Source organism: Equus caballus, chromosome 24 (genome assembly GCF_041296265.1).
Source record: "Equus caballus isolate H_3958 breed thoroughbred chromosome 24, TB-T2T, whole genome shotgun sequence".
Lineage (NCBI taxonomy): Eukaryota > Metazoa > Chordata > Mammalia > Perissodactyla > Equidae > Equus > Equus caballus.
Window position 1 is genome coordinate 57,607,807 of NC_091707.1, and position 14,548 is coordinate 57,622,354.

A 14,548-nucleotide genomic window follows, 5' to 3' on the forward strand; every position below is an offset into this window, starting at 1 on the left:
GGTGGCCTCAGCAGGGTACACAGAGCCTTGGGGAGCCTGACAGGAGGGGGTGGCCCTTTATCCTCCCTGGGCCCCCCTGAACAAGCTGTCCTTTCTCCTCCTCAGCCCTTGGTCCACCTGTCCCTCTGGGGCCTGAGTCTGGGACTTGCCTGGGGCAGAAATGGGCTTTTGGGGTTACCTAGGAAAGGCAGAGGCGTCCAGGCAGGCCTGGGGAGGGCAGTATGGGGGTCACTAGTCAAAGGTGGCTTCAGATGAAACGGGGGCAGATACTCAGTCCTAAAGGCAGAAAGGCCCCTGAGGGCATCTTGGGGAGGGAAGGAATTAGGGCGCCGAGGAAGCCAGAGATCCATCGTGCAGGGGGTGACCCGGGGCCCCTGACTTGGGCTTCCCAGAAGGGCCTCTGGTGCCTTCCCGGAACCTCAACACACGAGGTCAAGGGCTTCCGGGGGCAGATCTCGGTCCCTCCGACACCCTGTCACATTCGCATGTGGCGAAGTCACTCTCTGCTAGTTGGGGCCGCCCCCATTCCAGAGAGGACTGCAGGTGACTGGCGAGGACAAAGCCTGGCGGAGACCGAGGGCCGCCTGCAGTCGTGGGCGGCGGGCGGCGCATTCCTGCGGGCGGGGACCGGTCCAGCCCGCGGCGGGGAGGGGAGGGCGCGGGGCGGGGCTGCGGAGGAACCGCTTATTTGGAGATTCGGTGCATTTTCCCGGATCGAGTCCTGCGGCGCGGAGGCGGGGAGCCAGGGGCGCCGGACGGCCGGGGGCCGGCGGAGGCCGGGGAGGCAGAGGGCGGGGCGGCGCCAGGAGGGGCCCCAGGACCCTAGTCCCTGCGCGGTGTTTGCGCTCCGGCGGGGGAAGGGACAGCTTTGGGACAAAGACTCCTTGGGAGGCAGAGAAGGAGTCTCCACCCCACTCCCCCGAAAGGCAGCGGGCTTTGGGGCCTCCAGGGTGACTAGGAGGGAGGGGCGTGTCCCCGCCTCCGTCTGACACGGAAGGAGGTCCCTCCTCAAGGTGTAAGGTGACACTGCGGGTGGAGGGGAGGGAGGCCTCTGCAGCAAACCGTCCGGGGCCCACTCAGCGTGGGCGGAGGGAAGGAAGTGTTTTGGGTTCCAAGGCTTCGAAAGTCGATACTCCAACCCCTGGTAGGGAGAGGGCGGGAGGGAAGGCTCAGGGCCCGCCCTGCCTCGGGCTGCGAACGGAGGGGTAGGCGGGTAGAAGCCGTCTCCTTATTGAAATGTCATATAAAATACTAATAGCGCTTTCCTTGCCAAAGTTGTTTAGCTGTTACACATCAAATACGGAGGTGAGGTTTGCTGGGGTTATTTTATATTTGGAAGCGTGCGGCTGGTTCAGCTGGCGCAGATGAAGGGCAAATCAGCGCAAACTGAGACTTTTGTAACGAGCTAAAAAGAAACCCTGAAGTTACAGAAGGTGAAACCTTCCAGGAGAGGGCCCCCCATGCCAGTAGCAAAAAAAAAAAAAAAAGTGTGACAAAGTGCTTATCTTTTATAGGTTATTTTTCTGTACCAATCCTGAAACTACTTTTAAAATATCCAAGAGCTCAGACTAAATAGGTGGATCTGGTAAATGGCTGTTAAAGTACATTTGTAAAACTCAATACTGCTTTTTTTTTTTTTTTTTTTGAGGAAGATTAGCCCTGAGCTAACTACTGCCAGTCCTCCTCTTTTTGCTGAGGAAGCCTGGCCCTGAGCTAACATCCATGCCCATCTTCCTCTACTTTATATGTGGGACGCCTACCACAGCATGGTTTTGCCAAGCGGTGCGATTCCGCACCCCGGATCCCGGCTGGCGAACCCCAGGCCGAGGGGAAGCGCAACATGCGCGCTTAACCGCTGTGCCACTGGGCCGGCCCCCTGTACTGCTTCTGATTTCTCTGTTTTTGCCCCTACCCTGAATGGAATTCCTGGGAAAGAGGTTAAAAAGCAATTGTGAAAAGACAAGAAAAATGCAGCTAGTTAACACAGCTTTAAACTTCAGACAGACCAATGTAAAATCACTTTATTTGCCCTGAATTTACCAATGCAGATGTCTGCTAAAACCAAAAAGCACAAAACTGGCATACAGAGCTGAGTTCCTGGGTCTGGATACACGATTAACATCCCGGGCCTCAGGCCCCTCCTCAGGGCCTTCCTAAGGAGACCGTGACTATATTTAGAACTATACAGAAAGGGCCACAGCTGCAGCTCAGGGCTGCAAATAAATCTTAAAATACGTGAGGCCTCGTAGAATCACAAGCTTTCGCTTCAGCTAAATTGTGGAGGGAAAACATTAATGCTAACTCTCGGCACGTGTTCCGGGTACTATCCCAACTCTACGGGAAGGGGTGCTCTTCCTGATCTTTGGGGCCTTCTGACAGTTGTCCCCACCCCCCACGAGGAACGAGTCTCAAAGCATGAGAGCACCAACCGGGAGAAAGAGTTTGCAAAGAAGTACAGTGACCTTTGGTTTGAGGCTCAATGATTCTCGATTTTTACTTTTTTAAAAAAAACACTAATTAGGTAATTCTGAGCTCAAATATTTACTTCTTACAAGTATAGAATGTGGTTAAGAAAGTCAATTAAAATATTTTTTAAAAGCTACCCTTTGCATTTAGGCCATTGTTAAGAGCTTAGAAAGTTAAAGGCAGATTGATAGGACCAGATTTAATACTGGTGCAGACTCAACTGAGCACCCTGTTCTCTGCCCATGGATCTGGGAGTCCAAGGCCTTGGCATGGGCCAGTCCCCTACCCAGCTGGCCCTAAGGCCCACATCTGGGGGGCATTCAAGTGGTGGCACAGGACCTCACCACATTCAGCACCAGGCCAGCCTCCACTGCCTGCTGGACCTGCATGCACATCAGGTCCTCCTGGGCCTTGCTCTCTGTGGCGGCCTTCAGGGTCCAGCCCCGTCCCCAGCAGGCTCCAAGCCATCAGCCTCTCAGCTCAGCTTCTGGGTCCACCTTGTCACCCTCAGCACCCATGACCCCCCCAAGGCCTCCACCACCACCAGATGTGCTCACCAATGTCTGGGTGGCCTGCAAGGAAAGAAGAGCTCATAGAATTTTATACTTGGTTAAACTATCATTCAAGAATGAGGATGAAATGAAAATACTTTCAAAGAAACAAAAATTGAAAGTGTTAGTAACATTGTGATTAAAGGGTGCACTTCAGGAGAAAGGAAATGGAATCCTATCTGGCCACATGCCCAGTTGCTTGAGCAGTGCAGGATAGGCTGTGGAGAGACTGAAGAAAAGACCCAGAGACAGTGGACAAGGTATAAGGGCTTGTTGGAACTTATTTACAAGCAGTGTCCAGTGGCACCTGGCTGGATGGAGTTACTGCTACTGTGAGCAGAGAGGGGGTTGCTTATATAGGCAAGGAACAAAGGCTACGTGCTTGCCAAGAGGGACTGTCTTTGCATGGCCGACATTCCAAGGACCAGTAGCCCACGTGGAAGGGGTCTGTGTTCCCTCAAGATGTGATGTTCTTTGAGAGTGATGTCAGGATCATGGCAAAGTGAGTTCTCCTGGCAATCTCTCCCCTCCACCACACAACAAAAAAGACATTCATACTCCAACAGAGGACATCCACATAACAGAAAAGATGTCTGAGAGACCCATGCAACCACATGTCAGAGGGTGGAGAGGCTGAAGATCCCCTCAGAGGTGGTGGAACAGGGTAAGAGAAAACTTCACTCCCTCTCCAAAAGACTGCCATCTGGGAATACAGGTGGTCTCCCAGAGGGAAGGAAGGGGAGAGGGGATGCCCATTCACAGAATATCAAAGACCCCAGAGGGCCCTCCCAGCCTAGGGGGAAGCTGCCTAGAGGGGTGAAAGCTATCTCAGGGGGTGACCTCATCAAGCCAACACCCCAGGAGAGCAGATAGCAAGAGCAGAGCGAGTAAGCCCAAGAGAGCAAACAGAAGAAAGCACCCTTCCCCCCAACCTGCCCAGCTCCAGCACCAGTGCCTGGGATCCCAGTGGAATGCAGAGGGCTCAGAATATGCAGCTCTGGACCTCCACCCAGTGTCAATAGGTGGTAGCTGTGACCAAATAATACCCAGGATGCAAAAGAACAAAGCCATGCCCTCTAGCAGTATCAAAAATTATATTAAATTTCCAGACCAGAGATAAAATGACAAGTACCCAGAAATCAGTCCTGAAGACACAGAAATATGTAATCTAAATGACAGAGAATTCAAAATAGCTACCATCAGAAAACTCAACGAGTTAAAAGAGAATGTAGAGAAACAATTCAATGAGTTCAGGAGCTACTTCACAAGAGAGATTGAAACTACAAAGAAGAATCAATCAGAAATATTGGAGGTGAAAGACAATGGAAGAAATAAAACAAAATATGCATTCCCTGAACGCTACAGCGGACATCCTAGAGGAGCAAATCAGCATAATCGAAGACAGATGTGTTGAAATGCTCCAGTTAGAGGAGGAGAGAGAACTAAGACTAAAAAGAAATGAAGAAAGACTCTGAGAAATATCTGACCCAATTAGGAAATAAAACATAAGAATTGCAGGTATTCAAGAGGGAGAAGAGCAGGAGAATGGAGGAGAAAGCTTGTTCAAAGAGATAATAGCAGAGAACTTCCCAAACCTGGGGAAGGAGATGGAAATCCAAGTGAAATAGTCTATCAGATCTCCTAAATATGTCAGTGTAAAAAGACCTACTGCAACGCATATAGTAGTGAAACTGGCAAAAATAAATGACAAAGAAAGAATATGAAGGGCAGAAGAAAATAACCTACAAAGGAACCCCTATCAGGCTTTCAGCAGATTTCTCCACAGAAACCTTACAAGCTAGGAGAGACTGGAATAACATATTCAAATCTTTGAAGGACAAAAACTTTCAGCCAAGAATACTCTATCCAGCAAAAATATCCTTCAGATATGATTGAGAAATCAAAACTTTCCCAGATAAACAAAAGCTAAGAGAGTTCATAGCCACAAGACACCCCCCCGCAACAAGAAATCTTCAAGAAGGCCCTCATACCTGAAAAAAAAAAATGGGGAGAAAGGAGTTACAAGGCCCAGAGTAAGGAGATAAATAGGTAGACAAAGTCAGAAAATTGTAGCTATGTATCAGAACAGGTTAGCAAATACTCAAGTATAACATTGAAGACAAATGGAGGGAAAACATGAAAAACAAAGATAATCTTGCCATTTTAACCACAAACTCACAAGACAAGGTGGAATAAGATGTGACAAAAACAACAGAAGGACAAGAGGAAAGGGACTGAATCAATTTAGTCTAAGGAAATAAGAGGCCATCAGAAAATGGACTATCTCATCCACGAGATTTTTGAATACAAACCTCATGGCAACCACTAAACAAAAAAGCAGAACAGAGACACAAACAATAAATAAGGAGAAAACTAAGACACACAACATAAAAAACTACATAACTCACTCGGTAGACAAACACATGGGACGAGAACAAAGGAAATGCAGGAGAACCGGAAAATGAGTGACAAAATGGCAGCATTAAGCCCTCAGATATCGATAATCACCCTAAATGAAAATGGATTGAATTCTCCAATAAAAAGACACAGAGTGGTGAGATGAATTTAAGAACAAATCCCAACAATATGCTGCCTCCAGGAAACACATCTCTGCTCCAATGACAAACACAGGCTCAGAGTGAAGGGATGGAAGATGATACTCCCAGCTAATGGCAAACAAAAGAAAGAAAGTGTCACAATACTTATAGCAGATGAAGAAGACTTCAAGATAAGACAAGTTTCAAGAGAGACCCAAGACGGGCAGTATATAATGACCAAAGGGACACTCCACCTTCCAAACACAGTGCTATGAAGGTAGAAATTAATTAAAGAAAAAAGCCGAGAAAGAGACAAAGATGTGGAGACTAAACAACATGCTATTGAACAACCAATGGAATATTGAAGAAATTAAAGGAGAAATCAAAAAATATCTGGAGACAAATGAAAATGAAAACATACCATGCCAACTCATATGGGATGCAGCAACAGTGGTCTTAAGAGGGAAATCCATCGCAATACAGGCTCACCTTAACAAACAAGAAAAATCTCAAATAAGCAATCTCAAACTACACCTAACTGAATTAGAAAAAGGAGAACAAACAAAGCCCAAGGTCAGCAGAAGGAGAGAAATAATAAAAATCAGAGCAGAAATAAATGCAATTGAAACAAAAAAAGGCAGTAGAAAGGGTCAATGAAACAAAGAGCTGATTCTTTGAGAAGATAAATAAAATCGACAAATCCCTAGCCAGACTTACACAGAAAAAAAGAGAGAAAGTTCAGATAAATAAAATTAGAAATGAAAGAAGAGAACTAACAACAGATACCACAGAAATACAACGATTATAAGAGAATACTACAAAAAGCCATATGACAACAAAATGGACAATTGAGAAGAAATGGATAAATTCTTAGACTCTTACAACCTCCCAAAGCTGAATCAAGAAGAAATAGATAATCTGAATAGACCAATCACAAGTAAAGAGATTGAAACAGTTATCAAAAGCATCCCCCCAAATAAAAGCCCAGGACCAGATGGCTTCCCTGGAGAATTCCACCAAACTTTCAGAGAGGATTTAATACTCATCCTTCTCAAGATATTGCAACACATTCTACAAGGTCAACATCACTCTGATACCAAAGCCTGACAAGGACAACACACAAAAGGAAAACTACAGGCCAATATCGCTGATGAACATAGGTGCAAAAATCCTCAACACAATATTGGCAACCTGAATTCAGCAAGACATCAAAAGGATCATACATCATGATCAAGTGGGATTCATACCAGGGACACAGAGATGGTTCAACATCCGCAAATCAAAAATGTGATTACCACATTAACAAATTGAGGAATAAAAACCACATGATCACCTCAATAGATGCAGAGAAAGCATTTGACAAGATCCAGCAGCCACAGTGCAGATGCTGTTTCCAAGCCAGAAGCCAGGAAGCCTCCCCTTGGCCTGGCCCAGCTATAGGAGGAATTTTCAGGAAAATCTTAAACCCTGAAATTAGATTAAGATGCTCTCTTATTGTTAGTGCTCCCAGGCACGTGGAAGAAACCACTGAAACTCTTCTAGAGGAAGAGAACAACCTAAGCTTCATATTATTTCTACAAGCGATTTATCTTCTATGTAATAAAAGGTAAACAGGTCCATGAGGAGACAAGACAATTTTTTAAAAACCAGACAACAGAAACAGAGACATAGAGACCCAAGGTTCCAGTTCAATCAGACACAAACTTTTATTTGTTCACACACACACACACACACAAACAACCTTGAAAAATTTAGCAGACAACTGGAAAGTGTAAAAAACACATAGTATATATGGAAAAGAGTCGAACAGAAATTTTAGAACTGAAAAATAAAAAAAATTAAATAATCCCAATTGACACAAACTTTTATTTGTTCACACACACACACACAAACAACCTTGAAAAATTTAGCAGACAACTGGAAAGTGTAAAAAGCACATAGTATATATGGAAAAGAGTCGAACAGAAATTTTAGAACTGAAAAATAAAAAAAATTAAATAATCCCAATTGACAAAATAACTGTAGATGAGACACTGCTAAAGAGAACGTCAGTGAACAGAGATTCCAGAATAAAGTATTCAGAATAGATTTTAAAAAGTAGTGAATAGAGGGGCCGGCCACATGGCCAAGTGGTTAAGTTCATGCGCTCTGCTTCGGCAGCCCAGGGTTTCGCTGGTTCAGATCCCAGGCACAGACATGGCACCACTCATCAGGCCATGCTGAGGTGGCATCCCACATGCCACAACTAGAAGGACCTACAACTAAAAATGCACAACTATGTACTGGGGGGCTTTGGGGAGAAAAGGGAAAAATAAAATCTTTTTTTTTTTAAAGTAGTGAATAGAGAGGAGAGGTGAGAGACAGAGTGTAGGTGGGAAAGTCACACCTGAGTGTAAATAATTTGAGTCCCCAGAGAAGACAGAGGTTGGACAAAGAGAAAAACATTTTAAGAACTAATGAATGAACAATTTTGAAAATGGATGAATGACAATATACAGATACAAAACACAGATTTCAGCAAAATAAATAGAAAGAAATCTACATTTGAGTTACATCAAAATGGAATTATAGAATACCAAAGACAATGACAGATCTGAAAGTTGTCAAAGGAAAAATAGGGAGCAGTAGTTAAAATTTTTTTTTGGAAGATTAGCCCCAAGCTAACATCTGCTGCCAATCCTCTTCTTTTTGCTGAGGAAGACTGGCCCTGAGCTAACATCCATGCCCATCTTCCTCTACTTTATATGTGGGACGCCTACCACAGCATGGCCTGCCAATCGGTGCCATGTCTACACCCGGGATCCAAACTGGTGAACCCCAGGCAGCCGAAGCGAAATGTGCGCACTTAACTGCTTCGCCACTGGGCCGGCCCCTTAAAATCTTTTTTTATTTATTTTTTTCCTGAGGAAGATTTGCCCTGAGCTAACATCTGTTGCCAGTCTTCCTCTATTTTGTATGTGAGCCGCTGCCACAGCATGGCTACTACAAGTGGGGTAGATCCACATTTGGGAACCAAACCCATGCTACCAAAGCAGAGCACACTGAACTGAACCACTACTGGGGTGGCCTGGATCCCTGACTTTTTAACATGTAATTCAGAGGCCACTGGGAAGAAATCTTTAGCATATTGAAAGAAAACAATTGCCAATGTAGTTTTCTTTAAATATATCTTTCAAAAATGAGAGCCAAATAAAGACATCTTCAGCAAAAAACGATATGCCCTAAAAAATTCACACTAAAGCAAATTCTAAAGGATATACTTCGAGCAAAGGGAGAGTGATACAAAAATAAAGAGCAAAGAGAGTGATCAATATGTGGTCAAATCTAAATGAAGATTGCATATATAAATGCTAATAATTATACTGGAGTATTAGGGGTTAAAAACAATATATAATTAAAAACATAACAATAGTAACAACTTAAGTTTAGAGAAAAGATATGAAATTAATGTTTCTAAAAATCCTAGGTCTAGGAAGATAGAAAGGCTTTGATTAACTTTCCACTTTGATGAGCTGTGTGAATATTTAAAGTTTTAGTGTAACAGATAGAAAAGAATAATCAAAACAGTAAAAAAAATGAAACGAAAAATCTACAAGAGGACAAGAGAGGTGAGAAAAAGAAAATAGAATGGGGAGGTCAAATAGAAAGCAAATATAAGACATTATATTTAAACCCAATTCTAATCTAATTGCATTAACTATAATTGGAATAAATTCTCAATTTATAAAACAAAGATTATCAGATTGGATAAAAGGAAAATCAAACTACTGCTGTTACCAAATACATTTAAAATGTAAATGCACATAAGGGTTGAAGCAAACAATGGAAAATGAAATGTGATGCAAATAGTAACCAGTAGTAACCATGTCAACGTTCAACATAGTACACTTGAAGGCAGATTTGGAAGGCTGAGGGAAGCAGTCTCCATTCTGTAGCTCACACATGGAATTGCTGAGAGGCTGGCTCGCCTACTGATGTGAGGCTATAGCTGGGCCTGCACCTGCTCCACCTCCCCCTAGACCCTCCAGCTTTTTGTCTCCTAGACCAGGTGTGTGTGTTTAGCACTGGGATGAAGGACCCCGACTTCTGTAGGATGCCCTCATCACCCAGGTCAGAGGCAACAAGAACTGACACGGATTTCAATCTGTACTTGGATTTCAGTCTGTCCTGGTTGCGTGCTAGCTCGTGTCAAGGAATTTCAGTCTGCTCATGAATTTCCCTTCCTGACAAACTGCCCTGTGGACATCCAGCTCCAGCATCAGACCTGGAGACTCCTCACAAGTGTCCCCATTCTAGCCATCTCGTTTGAATTCTGCTTCTAAGATAAGGCCTGGATAAAACAGCTGCCTCCCCTTGAGGGAGCCTGGCTGGAAGAAGGAGCTGTTTCCTTCAACATTTCTTCTGGATGCTCTCAGTCGTTCCCTCCAGGGTCACTGCCTCAGGAAGTGGGCATTTCTTGACAAAGTCAGGTGTACAAATTGTCATCGCTGCCACTTTACACTATGAATGTTTCAGAACATCTCTACTAGGGTCAAAATATCCGGTTACTAACTTAAGGTTTCTCTTAAATAAATATATGTAAGAGAGAACAGACAGAAGTGCTACCTGGATTTGTGGTGACTTGTTTAAGGAAGCTTTATCTATTCTAAACCAAATTGTGAATTGTCTTGTTTGTTGCTCTGGAAGGTTTTCACCAATTTTTCACCAAAGAGCAATGGGCCTTTGCCATGGTGCCAGGTGCGCCCTTTGTCAAAAGGTGGAGGAAGTGCTTAGTGAGAGGCCTGGGGACCAGCAGAGCCCTGGCCCCAGGGGCTTTCTCAGGGAGGTGGGTTTTAGGAAGGAGTTCATGGGGGAGCCGGGAAACCAGAAACTGATTCCCTTAGAGCTGACGTACCTGACAGCCCTTGGAAAGTTCTGGAATACCTCAGAGTGAAGACTGAAGAGAAGACATGGGGGGTGGGCAGAGGGCAACAGGCATACTTGGAGTTGAAAACTCGGACCCAAGTGGAAGAGCCTGAAGTGATTCCGAAGGATGCTTCCTTTATTCAACCGCTCAGTCAATCAACAATAATGAAGCGCCTCCCACGGTGCAGACGCTGTTTCCAAGCCAGAGGCCAGGAAGCCCACGGAGCCTCTGCCCATCCTGGCTCCTGGGACGTCCAGGCTGCAAGGGGGAGGGACCCAGGCGTCGCGACCCCGGGCTCTAGCTCCTTTTGCGTCCCCGCCGCCCTGGACTCCGACGGGAACAGTGCCTTCGGGGTTGGGGTCGCCCTGGGACACCGCCCTCCCCTCGGGCCGACCCTCTAACGCCACTCCCTCCACCGGCCCAGTGGGGCGCCGCTCCCTTCTCCGCCCTGCCGCCGAGATCGTCTTTCCCCGACATCCTTCTCCCGCCCCCGGTGCCCGATGGTGGTCCAGGGCCTGCGACCGGGTCCGGGCATGGGAACCCCCGGGCGGATCGGACTCGGTATTCGGAGTCCCTGAGACCCAAGCACGGGAGCGGGGCGGCCAGGAGCGGAGCTGAGTCTTCCTGGGGGCGGGGCCGGGGGCGTCATTCAAGGACCCCCTCCTGGTCTGCGGAGCCTGGGGCGCCCCCGGGACTCCCAACCCCGGCCCCTTCCCTTCCCCCCGACCTGTCGCTGCTGCCAGTGCGGCGCGTTCTTTCTCCGTCTGCCGGAGAAGAGGCGCCCCCGCCACGTACCCGCGTGTCCCTGCCAAGTCCCCCCGCGGGTCCCGCCCTCATCGAGGCCCCCCTGGGCCGGGACGAGCGCATCCGGCGGCGGGGAGGCCTCGGTGGGGCCGCGCGCGGGGTCAGGGCGGACCAGGCGCGCACCCAGGTGGGCGGGAGGTGGAGGTGAGATCCCTTGTCACCGATGGAGCATCCCCGGGACAGGCCTCGATGCTCGGGGTGGAGGAGCGGCCCGGCCTCGGCCTCGGCCTCCAAGATCCTTAGACGGAGCAGCGTGGCGCCCAGCCGGGTCTCCACGAGCCTTAATTCTGCGCGCTTATAGCTTTCCAAGCTCTTGGTAAATGCAAGAGTTAACTCTTTTAAATGGATTTTCTTGGGACTTTCCTTCTGGTATTTATTAAACATGTAAGCTTAGCATTACCCATCTACCAGTGCCTTTGAGAAAAGGTTTAATAGAGAATACACTGGGACTTGAGAAGCGGTACATGAGTTCATCTCGGTGGTTCCTGGTGCCTCACCCTGTGACTTTGTTTCTGAATGGCGGCGCTGGAGGACAACGGCCAGGACACACTTTCTCATCATCCTTGAGAAGCAGAATATTGCTCTTTTCTTCAAAGGCAGGGTGTGATGAGTTTTTGTGATTATGTTTGAGAATTAGATTGTGGAGGTGAAGTGAGTAGTTGAGCTGTTACTTCCTTGAGTTTTTCCCTAATACTTAATCTCATTTACGGTATGAATTTCAACATGCATCCTTTACTTTCTGTGCATTTTGACAAATACATGTGACCTTAGCCAAGCCTCAGAGAGGGGTGTTGTCTGGTCTTTCTGCACATGCAACATGAGTGCATATAAAATTATTTTCATGTTCTATTCATAAAAGTTGTCTTGGGAAAATTATTTTGCAGCCACTCTCCTATATGCTTTGTTGCAATATGCTTTTCAGTTACCTACCATGAAACATACATAGTCACAGTAGAGACAAAATCAGTTCGTAGTGGTTTCTGTAAATGTCCTTTTGAAAGTGTTGCCTTCATTTTCTTTATGTGGTCATTTTTTTTAAAGATTTTATTTTTTCCTTTTTCTCCCCAAAGTCCCCCGGTACATAGTTGTATACTCTTCGTTGTGGGTCCCTCTAGTTGTGGCATGTGGGACGCTGCCTCAGCGTGGTTTGATGAGCAGTGCCATGTCCGCGCCCAGGATTCGAACCAACTAAACACTGGGCTGCCTGCAGCGGAGCGGCAAACTTAACCACTCGGCCACGGGGCCAGCCCCCTTTTATGCAGTCATTTTTATGGCACCCCAGGTGTTGAAACAAAATGAAAACATAAAAACCAGATCAACAGACTACTCAATGGCACAGAATTTTTTTAGAAGTACTGCTAAGATATTGAAAGTCTTACTAACTTGGTCGGGTTTTAGTTCCGCCTGTTTTATCTGCAGAAAGTTATTCACTGAAGTTCACCCACCTACCGATTTTGACGGTAGTAGCTCAGTCATTTGAAAATGTTTCTAAATATAATAAATGAGACAACTGAGAAGGTATATTTTAATTTTAATAGCTAAGGAACTTTAAGAGAAAATGCCAGTAATGGTTATGAAGGGGAGTCGCAGGTCATATACACATATGATGGTTTCCACCCTCCCCAAATGGAGAAAACAAAAACGATCCCCCCCACCTTCCCCAGTAAACAAGGAAGTTTGTTACTGACACCCTGCAAGATCTCAGTTCCCAACGAAAGGCTGGGGCTGGCCCTGGGTCTTCACAGCCTTTCCCTCTCTCTCCACCGGGAAGGGGAACTGACCTCAAAGCCTGGAACAAGAGTCACTCCCCCATCTTTCCCGGACTAGCCCTGGGCCTTCCATCTTCAGGGACCGCCCTTGGGGAGAGTCACCTCCCACCCGGGGGCAGATCGCCCCTCCCCCACCTTGGGGAGAGAAACTTAATCACCTTTTGGGGTGCGGACTGAGGTCGCCAGCGGCCCCTGCTGAGCGGGCCTCCGGTGCCCTGGCCCTCTAGGCCGGCCCCTCCAGATATCAGGCCTCACTGGAGGAAAGTGCGCCGAGAAACGAAACGGGGAGACCTCGGCCTTGTGCGGAGAAGAGCGTGGCTCCCCACCTGTGGCTGCGGGGAGAGGGGGAGGAGGGCTCTGCGACTGTGCGAAGCCAGCGGATGAACTCGCTGGCCCTGGTGGAGCGGGGCCCGGGGAGTCTGGAGTCCTGCCGGCTGCTGTCGGGCAGGATCCCTGACTAGTTACAGCCTTCAGGCCTTCTCTCCCCGCTCCCCGTCCAGAGGGGCTCAGGGTCTGAGGGGCATGCCCTGCAAGGTCCTACCGCCCATCTATGCATGCAGAGGCCAGGGCCCTGGACACGGGTGCGTGTCCTTCTGTCCTTCTCCACTGTTCTCCAGCGCCAGAACTGTGTCTCTCTCGCCTCTCTGTCAGGCTGGAGCTCCTAGGACAGGTCCCCTGTGACCCAGCTCTGCCTCCCCACTGTAGCACAGGCCTCAGCCTCGCTCACTGGCCTCTCCCTCCCCCACCCAACCTGGGCCCCTGAATCAGGCCCTTCCCTGCTCTGCCTTCAAGGAGAGCCCCTCTGCCTGTCCCGGAGAAGGTAACGAGGTCTCTGCAAGGACAACCCAGGAAATGTAGGGGTTTCTCGGCCATTTCAGATCCACTCTGGAGGCAGAAGCCAGGCTGACCTTGCCCAAGGTCAAGCATGGCAGGTGCAGTTGGAGCCCCTCACCCTGGCAGGGAGGGCCCCAAGCTTAAGGGCAGGTGAAGGGGAGCCTGCAGGGGCGCTTCAGACTGAGTCCCAAGTCACTCCTGCGCCCTCTGAGCCTGGGGTCCCTCGAACCCCTGCCCCCACTCCGACCCCCTCCAGCCTCCTTTCCTCATGGGATCTTTATAATGTAAGTCATGACATGTCACTCCCATTGTCCTTTGATAAAGTCTTCTCCTCACCAGGGCCTATATGGAAAGGCCCTTCTGTGTCTGTCCCCCTCCCCTCACTTTTCTGATGGCATCTCCTGCCAGGAACCCCCACTCAGCAGCCCTGCCCACCCCAGATCTGTTCCATGAACCCATCTCGTCGTGCCCGCCCTGGACCTTTGTACCAGCTGTCCCTTGTGCCTGGGAGGGTCCTGCTCTGTGATCTTTGTGTGGTTGGCTCCTAGGTCTTTGAAGACTGTTCAAACGTCTCTTCCTCAGAGAAGTCTCTAGCTTCTCCCCCACCTCAGCCTGAGCCCCCTCCCCACAGCTGCTCTTCCTCAGATCATCCTACCTTATTCCTTCACCAGCATCCCCACC